Consider the following 16,453-nt stretch of genomic DNA (forward strand, 5'->3'; position numbering starts at 1 on the left):
GATTCGAGAAACCGGAAACATTAGTCCGATGGAGGGAGGGAGAATTATCTTGAACCCCGACAAATAATTACATCTCTATAAATCCTACATAAATGGCACATGGTTTCAGGTAAGAAATCTTGCACACATATTTACAGCATACCATGGTTTAGTTAACTGCGGCTTCTTTGCCAGTTACTGAGCCGGCTGCTCTGACAATATGGGGTAATAAAAGCAGTATCGAAAGGAATGTTGATGGTCCTTTGTCTTATCACATGCCGCAAGAAATTTTCCCAATTTCTATGAAATTATAAAACAAAAATAAATTATTTGATTGATAAGTTTAATTATATTCTAATTTAGGTTAAAACAAAAATAAATTATTTGATTGATAAGTTTAATTATATTCTAATTTAGGTATACGATGCAATCTTCTCTTAATACGACAGTTATTGATAAAAAAAAATAATATCATGACACAAGTGATCATATTTAATAATTATATCCATAGATATTGACGTTTAACACAATACTGCGGTTGACATTGTTATGTATTCGCATGTGAGGCAACAGGAAATTAAAACCAACGAACAACCATAAAGAAACAAGACAAGCGCGTGCTGCCTTGTTCGTAGGTAATTTCTTCAGCACGCACTTGGGAAGGTCTATAACGTACAGACTGTTACACGGAACTGTGTTTATTGCACTGTGGAAAAAGATCGCAGATAAAAATATTAGCCGACAACTCTTTCAAATCTTTTAAATCGCAATTTCCATAAAAGAAAAGACCGTTGATAAGAATGGTGTTTATCAATGCCCCTTCCCTCCTTCCTTCCCTCCTTCCTTCCCTCCCCTTCCCTCCTTCCTTCCCTCCCTCCCTCCCTATGGAGCTTATCATGTTATGATAAATGTCAACGGTGGTCCCGCCCTTATTCAAAACAACTTTCACATCTGTCCGTAAACATCAAAATGATGAAGTATGTCTTAAAGACATCATGAATAATGTTTTTGTTTCTCCTAATCGGCTAAGCACGCCGTCAGCTATTTCACGACACTGGGTGTTATCTGCTTTTTAACTGACATTGATGCAGATATGGAGTCAAATAATTTCTGTTTTTTTTTCTATAAGCTGTCTATCATTCACATTTATACCATAAAGATTAACTATGCATATTCTTATCTATATTTGAAGAGATGACATGACCATGTATCATTATCATACATAAAACAACTGTTTCATATGTCTTCGCCCTTCTTCATGCTGTGCAAATACTTCCCAAATCGGCAATCCCTCTGTTCACGTGCCTGTCACAGCAATTACTGAAAAACCTGATGAAATCAACATTTTACTATTGAAATAAGACTGATCCTGCAGATTTCGCGTTGGAAGTAATCATCATGCTTGTCAAACCTGTATGCAGTCTCGCAAGGTCATGTCTATTTTTGTTGTATAGTGAGCCTTCCGGTCTTTGTCCTATTCAGACATGGATATACACAGCGGAACCTACGACCAACCTTCTGTCAATTGTAATACAAATGACAACCATTTTTTCGTCATTCTTAAAATTCCAGGTCGATAGAATATGCACGTTTGTGATTGCTTTGCTATTACTTTATTAATCATTCATGACGGTAATGTCATCAGAGACGACTAGTCTTTTTTCTAGTTCTATCAAATATTCATATTTATTTTCTGTTTACTGCTATCTATCCATGTAATGTTGAAGAAGCGCTAGCAAACGAATTATTTATTTGAAATACATGTCATGTACAATTCAAAATATTTGTGTTCTGTGAGTAAAGAAACAATTTCTGACAGAGATTAAATATTTAGAAGTTATGGAATATTTTTTCTTTCGATTTCTCGGCGTTATTGTCAGCATTTGGGCGGTTGTGTTATCGCTCAAAGATATTTGAGCAAAACCAGCAGAGAACCCCGACATAATCAAGAAACAGCAATGTTTAACTTAGATTCCATAAAACGAGGATAAAATATGAACATAAAATTTTAATATAGATTTACATGAAGATTGATCCTTGAAAAGCCACAATGATAATAAGACTAAGAGGCATGCATCTACAGCTGAAGATGACACCCGCCTTACAAATCAGATCTTGGTGAAGTCACATTCTCAAAATGAGATCTAGGATTGTGACAACGGTACCACGTGACCTATCAAAAAGCATCAAACACGTCTGACTTCATATCAGATAAGGAAAAAAAATATTTCAACATATCAGGTATAATGTTTAACAAATGATCTTAATAGAATCGAGTAAAATACCTATTACGGCCTCTGTGTGTTCATGGACTCCATAAATTGCATGGTAGAATAGCATGCTACCCGATATGGAACCTTTTTTCCTTTTTTTTTTTTTTTCCTTTTTTTGCAAGTTTTCTTCCGCTTGCAAGATGTTAGACTCACATATGCCGGATGACGAAAACCACAGGAGCTGTTCGTGACCCATGGTTGTATGTACATATCTAGTATTTAACGGATATCATCTATAGATTCTCAAATCGAAAGCTACGGCAATCATCCGTTAATCATTTACGCCAATTTTACTCCCGGTGTTTTTCCCGTTGCTATCATGACTTCCTTTGTAAATATCAAATTTCCTTTCGCGATATGAGACGTATCCGATGCCCTGCTATACCTAGCGATGTTATTGTCATCATCTCGGTTTCCCGATTGAGAACAGAATGCACAATGGCCTATTGGTAGGACGCAGGGCTACGTGACCCAATGGTTGCTAGTTCGAGTCCCGGCATCGCGCTGTGTTGTATCCTTGGACAAGATACTTTACTCCGTTGTGTTCCAGTCGATTCCGCTATAAATGAGTCCTTGGTAGGGCAGTGCAAGCAATGTCGAGCGTATAAGCTATTTGGTCATGAACTTACGTTGTGAGCTATGAGCCATTAGTATGTCGATACATTGTGGTGAATTGATGTTTTGTATCCATGTTCAGATTATGATATTTCAGTCTGACAACACTATAAAAGTTGTTTTTTTTATATTTGACCATGGATACGGTCATAATGTCAACTCAGTTGTCGCCAGGACGTACAACACTACATATCCTAAACAATTATAACTGTTACGAAAACAACCAATCATTCATTCTTCCCACATCAATTTTGGGCTTCAATACCTGTAATATATTTCCACAGCGGAGTCAATTTGTGCTGGTTATGACGTGTCAAATTTGTCACATACCACACTCTACGGTATTTGTCGATACAACCATGACATCATTATGTCTTTAGATCACGTGGTGGCCGGGGTCATCAGGTGTATGTCTCCTCAGAAACAGCTGCTAGCCAATTATTAACGTCCCTGCAGATTATACATGTATGTATCGGCATGCTTCGTGTTTAAAGCATCGCACCCCATCTCAATGATCACAAACCTTGGCATGTAAAACTGACTGTGTAAGTGTTTGAATTCATAATAGGAATAACCAGTTAGCTTTCTTTTACTTTTATTAGCTCACCTGGTCCGAAGGTGAGCTTATGCCTATACCCGTGGCGTCCGTCGTCCGTCCGTCCTTCCGTCAACAAATTACCTTGTGAACACGATAACTTGAGTAAATATCAACCAAATTTGATGAAACTTTTTATGCAGCCATATATTGACAAAATCTCGAACGAGTTCGATAATTGAAATTATCGAGGTGAGCGGTACAGGCCCGCTGGGCCTCTTGTTTTAAATTGTATATTTTATTGGAATTTATATAGAATCGTTTTGTATATTTCAATTATCTTAAGAATATTTCGCCTGATGAGTTTCATCATACCTTCATTATGTAGCTAAAACTGTTAAAAGATAGCTGGTATGCATTATAATTATTGTTCAAACAGAAAATTGAAGACAAATGTCCGTTATAAGTATCGGGTTAACGCTATCTGCGTTATTCGACTCGAAATACGAATAATTTGATCTGCATAAACGCGACTGCTTTCCCTCCAGGCGGTAAAATTACCGAATCGAATGCGTCCTATTAATTTGTCATAGTATAAATAAGTTACAGACGACAAGTATATCGAGTTTATCCGTGCATCTGAGCACGAGCACGATTGTGCTTTTTAAAAAAAACATGTGCCGCAGCTGCCGATGTATAATTTAAAACAGCAATCAATCAAACGCAATCATAATCTGTCCCACTCCTGTGACATTCATTACACAGATGTGCTGTTTATAACGGAAACAATATCAAACCCACTACATCATTCTTCGATCTTTAACTCAATAATTTAGTACCTAACAACAAGATGTTATCATACATATCAAAACACTTCGATTGTGACGTCATTAGCAGTCAATAAACAATGTAAAAACATGTTGACATTCTGAAGCACTCTTGGCGCTTACAACATGCTGATTTTCCTCATTTTAAAGTATCGAATTATATCCTGTTTAATTTCGCGACTATTTCATTCGTGATTCAGAATTATTTTTTAGGAATGTGCCAAAGTAAACCATTACGTAATACCTTGCCTGATTTAGCAGATTCGTGAAACATCCGGGGAACATTGTTATATCTACCTCCCTGTCGGATAATTGGAGTATTGCATGCATCATCAACATACTTAATTAATCAAACATGGTATCTACAAGAAAGTGGCCTACTAAATTGCGATTGTCCAACATCATTGCGTTGTTATTCACGACGCTTGTAAAATTACTTGAATTCACACTCAGTGCCGAACTGTGTGTCTGTACAATCGTGGTTTATACCAGTATTTGTGGAGACATTCAACATGACCCAGCATTCTACAATTGTTTAAAGCCAATCTCAAACTAAACTGTACCCCTATCCGTTCATTTTACCTCTATGCTTTCTCTCTCTTTTTGTTTTTGTTTTTGTTTTGTTTTTTTTTGGTTTTGGTTTTGGTTTTTTGTTATTATTATATTATGATGCCCGAGGCACAAATCTCCTACTGCCTTAGAGAATGTTAAACCTTGAACAAATTAAAACTATGTCAACGGAAACTGCAAAATTCGTAATTCCAGCACTAAAATCAGATTAATGTACCCCCATTGCTCAAAACCTGCCAATCAGTGACTAGAATTAAGATGGTAGTAGGTTTTAGGTGTCAATCTGAAGAGGAGAATTGATTCCATAGAGATGTGACCTACATACCATTTACTCTTCTTGCTCTTTCAATGTCCCTGTGGACTACTAACGCTCCTATAATGTCTCAACTTAAACCTTTAATACTTTTACTTGAACGTAAATTGACATGTATTTTATCGGGTGACTTGACGTTTTCAAATTTCCTATTCACCCTGATACATGTAAAAGTGGATTACCTAGCTTTTTCCTACTAGGTTATTTATAAACCTAGATGAATATCAACGAGGTGTTGCGATGGATGCTAGAGGAGAGGAATCGGTTTATTTATTTTTATCTCATTAATGAAGATACCGCAAAATATAGATGACTACTATTGATCATTACAAAGTCTAATGGCGGACGGTAGGTGGCGTGGTTACGTCAGTCTTCTGGCGGACGGTAGGTGGCGTGGTTATGTCTGTCTAGAGGCGGACGGTAGGTGGCGTGGTTATGTCAGTCTAGTGACGGACGGTAGGTGGCGTGGTTATGTCAGTCTAGTGACGGACGGTAGGTGGCGTGGTTACGTCAGTCTTCTAGCGGACGGTAGGTGTCGTAGTTATGTCAGTCTGGTGGCGCACGGTAGGTGGCGTGGTTATGTCAGTCTAGTGACGGACGGTATGTGGCGTGGTTATGTCAGTCTTCTGGCGGACGGTAGGTGGCGTGGTTATGTCAGTCTTCTGGCGGACGTAGGTGGCGTGGTTATGTCAGTCTAGTGGCGGACGGTAGGTGGCGTGGTTATGTCAGTCTAGTGACGGACAAAAGGGACGGGGTTACGTCAGTCTATTGGCGGACGGTAGGTGGCGTGGTTATGTTAGTCTAGTGGTGGACGGTAGATTTCATAATAACATGAGTCAAGTGGCGGACAAAAGGGGCGGGGTTACGTCAGTCTAGTGACGGACGATAGGTGACGTAGTTATGTCAGTTTAGAGACGGACGGTAGGTGGCGTGGTTATGTTAGTCTAGTGGTGGACGGTAGATTTCATAATATCAGTCAAGTGGCGAACAAAAGGGACATGGTTACGTCAGTCTAATGGCGGACAAAAGGGACGTGGTAATGTCAGTCTATTGGATGAAGGGAGCTTGCCCTGCTTCCGTCAGTCTTGTGGCGGGCGGTAGGTGGCGTGGTTACGTAAAGCTAGTGGCGGACGGTAGGTGGCGTGGTTATGTAAGGCTAGTGGCGGACGGTAGGTGACGTGGTTACGTAAGGCTAGTGGCGGACGGTAGGTGGCGTGGCTAGGCAGTTTTTTTGGATATTCACATATTAGTTTCAATTACAATATACTAGCTTTCTGTGCCAAGTAATCGACATTTACTTTTCATTTTAAATATAACTATACCAATATTCAAGCAGTGAAAGAATACAATTATTTTTTTATCATATTAAGTTCTTACCATTTTGTCGAAAAATAGATTCGAATAAACCGAATCAAGTATTCTGTAAAGCTGTTTATAGACTAAGAGAGGCATGTCCAGTCTTAGGAGTGTTGAAGACAAAGTGGTTTGAAATCAATGATTCTTTAAAATATGCATAACTAAAACGTTTTGGATGTAAGTACCGCAACGTTTCCAGAGGATTGACACTTGGGGACACGAAGGGCGATAACTCTATATATGTTTATCATATCGATTTACTTGATGCATTTCCTTAAATTACTAATGGCGATTGTTGTTTACAGTTTCAAGAAAGTCTAATGAAAACTGAGGGGTTACATTGTTAGAAAATAGTTAGGTTTTAACAGTTCTGCAGACAAGAACACGCCAAAATACCCTCGAGGCCTGACATGATCGCAAGGCATATCTGAACTACAGACAACGGCTTAACAAAGTATACAAAGTTAAGAGAGGGATACACAAGCTATGTGATTTACTTCCTTAATTACATTTCAAATGGCGATGATATAATTGGTTATATTTTATTTGGTCTTGAGTAAGAGACAAGCATGTTTCAATCTGCCACAAAGTGTGGGTTTTTGTTTGTTTTTGTTTGTTTTTGTTTTGTTGTTGTTGTTGTTGTTGTTGTTTTTTTTTTTTTTTTTTTTTGTTTGTTTGTTTTTGTTTGTTTTTGTTTTTGTTTGTTTTTGTTTGTTTTTGTTTGTTTTTGTTTTGTTGTTGTTGTTGTTTTTTGTTTGTTTGTTTGGTTGTTTTTTTGTTTTTTGTTTGTTTGTTTGTTTGTTTGTTTTTTTATCTAAAACTGAAATCACGCTGATAATAAGATTATGTTTTCATCTTTTCACAGAAAAATATGATTTTAAATATATCAAATTGTTCCTTTGTGTGTAGCTGTGATCGCGTAAGTAATATAAAAGACAATTAAATATTGATATTGACAAATACGTGACTAATGCGTACACATCGCGCCAACGAGGTAAACATACATAATAGCCAGATAAATTGCATACTTCATAAAACATATGTGAGGTAAATTACGCCAAGAATCCGCGCCATGCCCACGTGTTTTTGTGTTAATGTACAAGGTATATGGAATTTCTGATACGAACCCACTACATCCTGTTCATTAGCAAATTGATACACTGTAGTGCCTTCATGAGGAAAACATGTATCACGCAGAGTTCAAATAATTCCATTTCTGATAAGAATGGAATTAGTTGTGTAACAAATTACTAACTACTTTATTCTGGTTTTCAAATAATTATTCCATTTGAAAAATATACACAGTTTTTGGTTTAAACTTTCTTTTATTCGGGCATTTCAAAACATGTATAGTTACAAAATTGGATGTACAGAATAGGAAATAGAAACAAGTGTCACAAACACTTATGTAAATCTATCTCCTTATCATAAACAGCAAATATAATGAGGATGGACAACATAGTATTTGCCATATAAGACCATATATAACAATGAATAACAAAAGTTTGAGCAAGGAGAAGAAAAGGAAAAGGGTGAATACTTGGTGTAGAGTTTAGGTTGTTGAGACAGACAATTTGACTTTAAGTACAGAAACATGCTTTTGGGATAAATACAATTTTATGAAAATCTGTTTGTTTTAAGTATATAATCTTGAACAGCTAAGACGATGACCTTATTTTCTTGTGGTGAAAGTGTTTGGTTCCCAAATAGTAAGATATATGTTGTAATATTAAAAGGTAAGGAATATAAATACTGCCTTCTTATGTCGTCGTACCTGGCACATTCTAACAGGAAATGGGTAGCGTTTTCAACTTGGTCGCACAGACAAAGCGGAGATTGAATAATATTTTTATTATATAAATAACTGTTTAATTCTATTGTCAGATAATGACCGAGGCATGTATAAATGTTATATTTTAATCGTAAGGCTCACTTATGCCCTGCAGGTAGGGCGTAAGAATTGTACCTGCTGCCCCCATTGCATGATCTTAAGAGGCGACTAAATTTGGGATCTTATCTTTTCTCTTCTTTCTGAACAACTTTCTTCTTCCTAATGTCTCCCTTGACAATGCCTCACTTTTGGCCTTTAGTTGAGCGTTCGCCCATGTGAGGAAGGCTTTGGGTTCTGTCCCCTAGCCGAGACATACCAGAGTCTTTAAAATTGGTAGTTGCTACTCCTGCTTAGCGCTCAGCATATTTGGAGTGGGACGACTGGTTCGCCCGTTGTCAGTATAATGTGACCGGGTGGGGTGTGCTGCTGGGTGTCTTCGGCAGTATGCTTCAGTGAGGTAGCACTATAAATCGGCAAAAGTTCCGGCCTATCACAAGGAGACTTAACACGAACATACCGCAGCCTCCCAAAACACACACACGCACTCACCACACGCATACATGTCGCACGCACGGGAGGCCGTCCTTAAATAATCTTAGCTGTTAATAGGACGTTAAACAAAATAAACCAAACCAAACCAAATTGGTATTTTCCAACAACAAACAACGTAGTAGACGATATGTACAATGTCATCAGCAAGATCTATAAAGTCCATACCAAATCTAAACATGAATAATACATTGAAGTTAAATAAACAGGCTGTGACACACACATATCGATATAAAAACTGTTTAATAATGAATACTGTATCGTGCGTATTTTAGAGTTATTCTCATTTCATTGGTCATCTTAACTCGTCTTCATTGCGCTGTTGCGCTAATAATTTTGTATATTGTTTTCTGAGACAATAATCTTGGGTCGCCTATTGAACATTGTATAGTTTACTGATTAAATCGGTGCGCTAAAATGCGCGTGCGCCAAAATAAGTAAAATTGTAAAATATCCTTTGTTATATCAAAATTTATATATTCTCAGTTTTTTTTAATTCTATTTCATTTTGATGACATATCATTTTTGACCATGTTGAGTCCTAAAAAAAACACCAGTTGTAAAAGAATAGATAAATACCGTAGATTTAGGAGCATCTCGCGATCACACAGACAGCGGGTTCAATTATTATGTCCTAACACGATTTTCTGTGTGCTATTTCTGACCTCGAAATAGAACATTTGCAACCACGTGTAGCTGTTCTCAAGACAATTCCATGACGTTTTAATGTTGACAAGGAAAACGCGATCCATATTATCTGGTTTTAGAATCACACTGCTGCTTCAGTTAAGTTTTACATCAGCACAACTATGAGACATGTGGCGACGGAAAGACAATAAAAAAACCTATTTTTGTGATAAGGTTTAGAAAGAAGAACCATAACTGTTTTAAGCAAGTAAATGGGAGCAACAATGCCATTTCATTTTCCCGACTGTTTTCTAAGCTGTGGACATAATATTAAAATACTGTGGGAATATGTCTAATTTTGATATTTTATTACATAATAATTAGTTGAATTCCATTCCTTTGTTGCCATTGGAGAATAATATTTCACGAAATTATTTCAAATTTTGATACTTTTTATTATTATTCTTAATTACACCAGACTTCGTCCTAGCTTCTCGTTGTGCAGGCTGTATGATATGTACCCATTGACCAGGACATGTATATCCGAGCGATGGATCGTGTTCGAAAAAAAATATATCCAACTTAAAGTTCTATTACATAAAGCTACCTGAATGTGATGAAATGAATCGGTATTAAATTAAGACGATGTAACAGCATCACAGCGTTTCGTAATTAACAGTGCGCCACGTGAGTAAAAACCTGACTGACCCATGTTTAATCAGTAATATTTAAGAAATCCAAGTTTGAAGCAATAACACAGTTGGTAGCTATGATTTAGACCTTTAAATTTCATCCCTGGTTAATCAGAAAGTCTTAAGCGTTTCCTATGAGGTCCAGCATCCTATTTCCTGTGATTACATATATAGCTTCCAGTAGTTACACAAAAATGACGACATAACTAAAAGAGTAACAGAGAAAAGTATTTAGAAGAAATTAATTGCATTCCCTTCTAGAATGTATGTAATGATACGAAAACAAAGGCAAATTGTAATTCCTACTGCATGACTCATAACAAAAGGATATTTTTAAACAGTTCTTTCTTGTTGTTGTTGTTCCTCTGTACACTGTCTCATTTTTGAAAGCTATCCTCAACTTTGAGGGAGATTATGGTTCAGGTTCATTGCTAAGGCAAACCAGGGATAGGTTTACTTGTTGTTCTGCGTCTGGCAGCCATCGTTTTAAGGACTGGTTCTCCCGTTTTCAGGATAATATCATAAGGACACACTGTTTTAGTATTGGCTACCTTATACTGACAACGGACTTTACAACTTTGAAGCTGAATTTCAAGCTGTATCATTGAAGTATGTAAACGGAACAATAGTCATTGTACAATACGTGGTCGGGTGGCACAGTGGTAACACACTTGCTTTTCATCTACGCGACCGGGGTTCGATTCCCCGATCGGACGTGAAAAGGTATTGGGTCACCTGCCCGACCACGTGCGTTTTCCCCGGGTACTCCGGTTTCCTCCCACAGTAAGTCCCCTCGCGCGCTTCTATCCGGGCCAACAAGCGTGATTAATATAAGTTAATATAACTTGTTTCGCAATTGTTGTGAAATAAATAAAGTTTACATTTACATTCCAATATGTCGTCCAAAAATGTGAATTTTTGTCAACTCATTGGTGAAGCTGTTAACGGTAATATATCGACGTAAAAACGTTTGGTTGTGTATGTTTAAGGACGGTGTCCAGAAATGAGGACACCACTGACGTGCAATTTTATAGTGTTATCACACCGAAATGTCATATCTAGATACGGAGAGGTAATACCGAACTTGGTCACCGTATACTTCCATCGGACAAACATATGTTAACCACCAACTATAAATATGTCAATCAGAGAACAACAGGCAGGTATTGTAGAATCCTTGACACATTGATATTAAAACGTTACAGACACTAACAAAATAAAATGAATAACAAATCGGAAGGTGCAACCAGCGTTTCACGTCGCGGAATGAGAATCCTAGCCACTTTTGTAGTGATACCACTTACAGACATACGCTGTCGTCCACGGAAAAAGCTGTAAATTATCATATAAATCATATGCCCTGTTACGGCGTCCGTCGATACGTCAAGCGTTTGTTTGCTCGGATGTCTGTGGATGTAAGCTGATTAGAGACGGGACCTGATCGGCCCTTCTCGAGTCACTGCTCCACTGACAGATGGCCTGGTATGGCTGAGGTCGGCATTGACCTGGATTTGTCGTTGTCAGCAAGACTCAGTTGTTCGTTAGAACGATAGTTGACACACTGTGGCGCTGCAGGACTAGGATAACACACATAGATACAAAGGCAGATTGTATTTGCGTCATACAAATGAATTTCGTACTTAATTGCGAGAGAAAGAAAGACTAAACGGAAGAACGCCTTAGGCAGATGCCTATAGTCAGTTTTGATAATGAGCGCAAGGCTCATTGCTTAGGATATCGGATTGACGATAATCTTAATTAGAAAACGAGGCCAAAATGAAGCAAACAGCATCAAAACATAGGCATCGAGGATTGGAAATTGATAACAGAAACTGCAAGGGTATTTTGAAAAAAATTATAACATACACTCTGTTATAAAACGTTTATCAAATCAATCAAAAACAAATCAGATGCTGGTTGAAGGTAAACAAATCCAGAACATGATTCTTATCGTGAATGTCGCCATGTCTGTTTTCACACGTCATATGTGTTTCCTTCTTGTTCTGGCTTGATGAACGTGTCTATAGATGATACTTCAGCCACGACAAGCACGACAAGCACAAAGCAATATTATAAAATATTTTGTTAACGTAATATGTATACTGGCTTAAGTGGACGGTAAACAATAGGATAGATATTACCTAGTATTGTTTGTTTGTTCGTTTGCTTGTTTGCTGAACAGCCTGAGTCATTTTAATGCCAGACTTGCAGTAGTTGGTGACTACCTCGCTGAACAACAAGCAGGAGACTCGTCACATGCCATCCAGAGCAATTATGGTAAAGTGTATTACACAAGGACACAACCACGACAACACAGACCGGCCCCTTTCTAAGCTGTCCGAGAAACACAAACCGACACGGGTAAAGAAAGTCGAACCGCGCACCTCGGATCTTCACCTGATGTTACGTGGCCGGTGCTCTAAATGACTGAACAATCGTGACCACGTCGCCTGAGGTAACGTGGCCGGCGCTCTAACCGACTGAGCTATCGCGGCCCCTATTTTTAGTTGGACATGCCTTCATGAAGCAGAGAATACCGATTGTATAGCGAAACCAAAATTCCAACTTAAAACCGGTCAACCGAGGATAAAACACGAACAAAAACCTAGATTTGCACGAAGTCTATGAGGAAATTTCAAGGAGAATGATTCATTAAGTTAATTAAAGACAAAACAAAAGTTTGGCAAAAGAGACTCAGGATGACGTTTGATTAGTCCTAACATCCATGTACACCGTTTTGACTCTAGTTGTACTTAGAACGCAGTCAAGATGTTTTCTCTGTAGCCTTGTCTGTACCATATGTTTATAATAATGTTTTGAAATAACTCAATATAAAATTATTCACGACTTACGTACACTGTATGTTTGAGCTCATCATGATTTCGGATTTGCCAATTCTAGCTCCTGCTGGTTCATGACATGTTATTTTGATCTCATAATTGATTTGGGTATATGATTTCAAGCTCATGATGTGTCAATTCGAGGTAATACTGGCTTTATCGACATGCTGGATTATTTATTCTGCACGAGACATGTTATCTCATGCATAATACAACAGCGGCCTCTCATAATCCCCAATAATGAATACGTCATCAATACATTGGTTTTATTTATAATTTACCACATAATTGCATTCACCAGTAATTTCCTGTCCAAGACGCTTGAATAAGTCTAGGTGGTGATAGCCGTTTAGGTAAAGAGTCGCCCTGACCGTGTTATCGTTTGTGAAACCTTTTCAATGCTTTGAGCGACAAGCATCGCGCGCTCACAACGTCCATGTAGTCGTTCTGCAGTGATTGTTTTATACAAGCTTCTCAAACGAGGCGATAATTACTTGTGGAGTTGTTTTAAACAACTTACATAAAGGTGGAAATTCACATCACGTGACTTATCCTATCGTTCGTCACACGTTCTGACCCTGTGGTGGATGTATACCAGATACTGGAATCACGTTCAAGGAATAATGGAGGTAGTTTCAGTTTGATTCGTGAGTGAAATGATCTGGCAAACTTATGTTGGCGGTGGAGGGGCAAGATGCCTGCAGTGGTGGTAGGTTTATATATATTGTTATATAGCGTATGTGAAATACATTGAAAATGTATTTGTCTTTCAGCTACGAAACCAAAAATTAGTTTCTCGCTTATGAGTTACATAATCTAAGGAAAATTGTTGTCGTTATTGTTTTAATACAGCTATCAATTCAATATGTTTATATACTGCTTCGCCGATGGGTTACTTGAAGTGAACATATTCTTATAAATATGTATCTTTTGGAATTGGCATTGATTTCAAGCAAAATGTATTACTTATTTAATCATTATTATCGCTTTACTTCGCAATTGTCAGCTTCGGTGATAAATTGAAAAGCTGTATGAATATGTGACTGTATTTTGAAATTAAATAATTTCCATGCTCAATAGCAATTAAGTGATATTATGTATATTAGCTGTCAACTCTCTTATATCACAAAATGGCGGACTTGTTTCCTATGGTATAATCATTTATAAATTGTGTACTTGACAATAATTTACACATTCCTAAATTAACGTATAAGCCATCACAGTGTTGAAGACATTGACCGTTTGTGTCAAACCCAATGACAATGACTTAGGGTTGTTAGACCAGCTGGTCCGGCTTTAGTTGCTAAGTGACGTCATTGACTGACAATGTAAGATTTTTATACTTGTATATCGGGATGTTACACTCAATACGAGGTTCATCAGGTTTGTAATTTTATTAACTTCGGAAAAATGACGAAACCTTCATTCATTCATTCATTCATTCATGCACTCATTCATTCAGTTATTCATTTATGCATTCTTTCACTCATGCATTCATTCATTCATTCATTCATTCATTCACGCAGCCATTCATTCATTCATTCATTCACTCATTCATTCACTCCTTCTTCACTTCATTCGTTCATTCATTCATTCATTCACGCAGCCATTCATTCATTCATTCATTCATTCATTCATTCATTCACTTTACCAATTAACGCCCATCAGTGTAACACTTACCAGCTGCTATGCTTCCCCTTTCTGTTTTTTTTCTTTCTTTCATTGTCTCCCTAGTTGTCTAAAGTCTAGCATTCGATGTCACAAGGACATTGGTCACGAGCAAAACCATGAAAATAATGACGTATACATACAGCAATATTGGTTTCGACCATACATTTTTAAACGTCTCCATTTTGCCACTAAACACTTCAAAGGAACACGTAACAAGGGATTAACTATCTTTATTGTCGATCGAATGGCATAAAACACTTGGATAATTATCTCTAACTCTCCTCCCACTTCCGTTTGCTATTTTTACTATTCCCATGGGAAATCAGACAAGAGAGGTATCCAGTGTCAATCAGATGGCTTTTGTTATATACGATTATTTTATAAATTATACATTAATGATAAATAGGTATTGAGCATACTGTTTATTTGTTGATTATCATATCTGAAAACAATCATGGCCACACGATACATTTCCATTGTTTTATCGATTACCATATAAGGGGTTTTGTTTACGCGCCAGCATTTGTTGTTTGTGTGTCGTAATCTGATCATTCATACACATATAACGACAGATAACTATAGGAAAACATTTTTGTTTGCATAACGAGACATATTTATTGGTTTGAACAGGAAATGTTTCTGTCCAATTACGGAGAGATATTTTACAAGCCATTATCGACTTACTAATAAGGGTTAGGTATGTTAAATGTGATTTGACGAAGAAAATAAATGTTGAACGGTACTTGTAAATAAGATTACTCTGTGATCCTTTATACATCATGCCAGTACGGCAGACAAAAACCACTGTTGTCCTGAAAGTTATACCGAAAATTACGATTGAGAAAATCTAATGGTCTGTGGTGGAATAAGGATCGGTCTTGAATACTCTACTTAGACAATAAGATCCGGGTTATCCATAGATTTGGATAATCGTATCCCCGTATAATATATGTTTGTTTGTTAGTTAGTTTGTTAGTTTGTTTGTTTGTTGTTGTTTTTTTTTGTTTTTTTGTTGTTTTTTTTGTTGTTTTTTTTTTTTTTTTTTTTACTCTTTTTATTAGAGTCAATTAAACAAAAGTATGCATTAGGTTAACACGAGGTAATAAATAGTTGCATTTTTTCTTGTCTATTTCTTTATCATTTATTTATTTATTTATTTATTTTATGCAGACATACTCTACTCAAAGATTAATCAAGGGCTGGCTTATATATCCCTGGCAGACAAATATATATTTCATTTTCCGTGTTATCTGTTCATCGAGACATGACAAAACATGTATATCTATCTTTCATTCTATATGTGCTATGTCTTCCTGTCCTTTGTTTCCCTATTTCTACAGGTGAACCAACTGTTCAGAGCCTGCCTTTTCATACTTTTACAGCCAAATATAATGAAATATAGAAATAAAAGAGTTATAAAAAGAAATATGATTAGGCTGATAGCAGATATTCATAAGATGCTTTCAAATTAATTTTATTGTATGTGTGGGTTTTATAAACGAACAATACTCCCTACATGGTAATCAGTCGACGACATACGCTGACCTTTATGCCTTTTCACGCCATTATCATTATATTCAATCTCCGAGTGCATACATTAGTTCTGTTTGAATTTTCAATAATTAATAACAGGAATGATGTCTTATTGTCAGTAGTATGTAAATTCATTATAATTTCTCATCAGCTTTTCTGTTAGTGTTGAGCGTACAATATTCATTTTTTTTATTTCTCGTTTGAGACATACAGGCAGGGCAAGCCGAGGACCTATCCCACGC

Source organism: Pecten maximus, chromosome 16 (assembly GCF_902652985.1).
Source record: "Pecten maximus chromosome 16, xPecMax1.1, whole genome shotgun sequence".
In the NCBI taxonomy this organism is placed as follows: domain Eukaryota; kingdom Metazoa; phylum Mollusca; class Bivalvia; order Pectinida; family Pectinidae; genus Pecten; species Pecten maximus.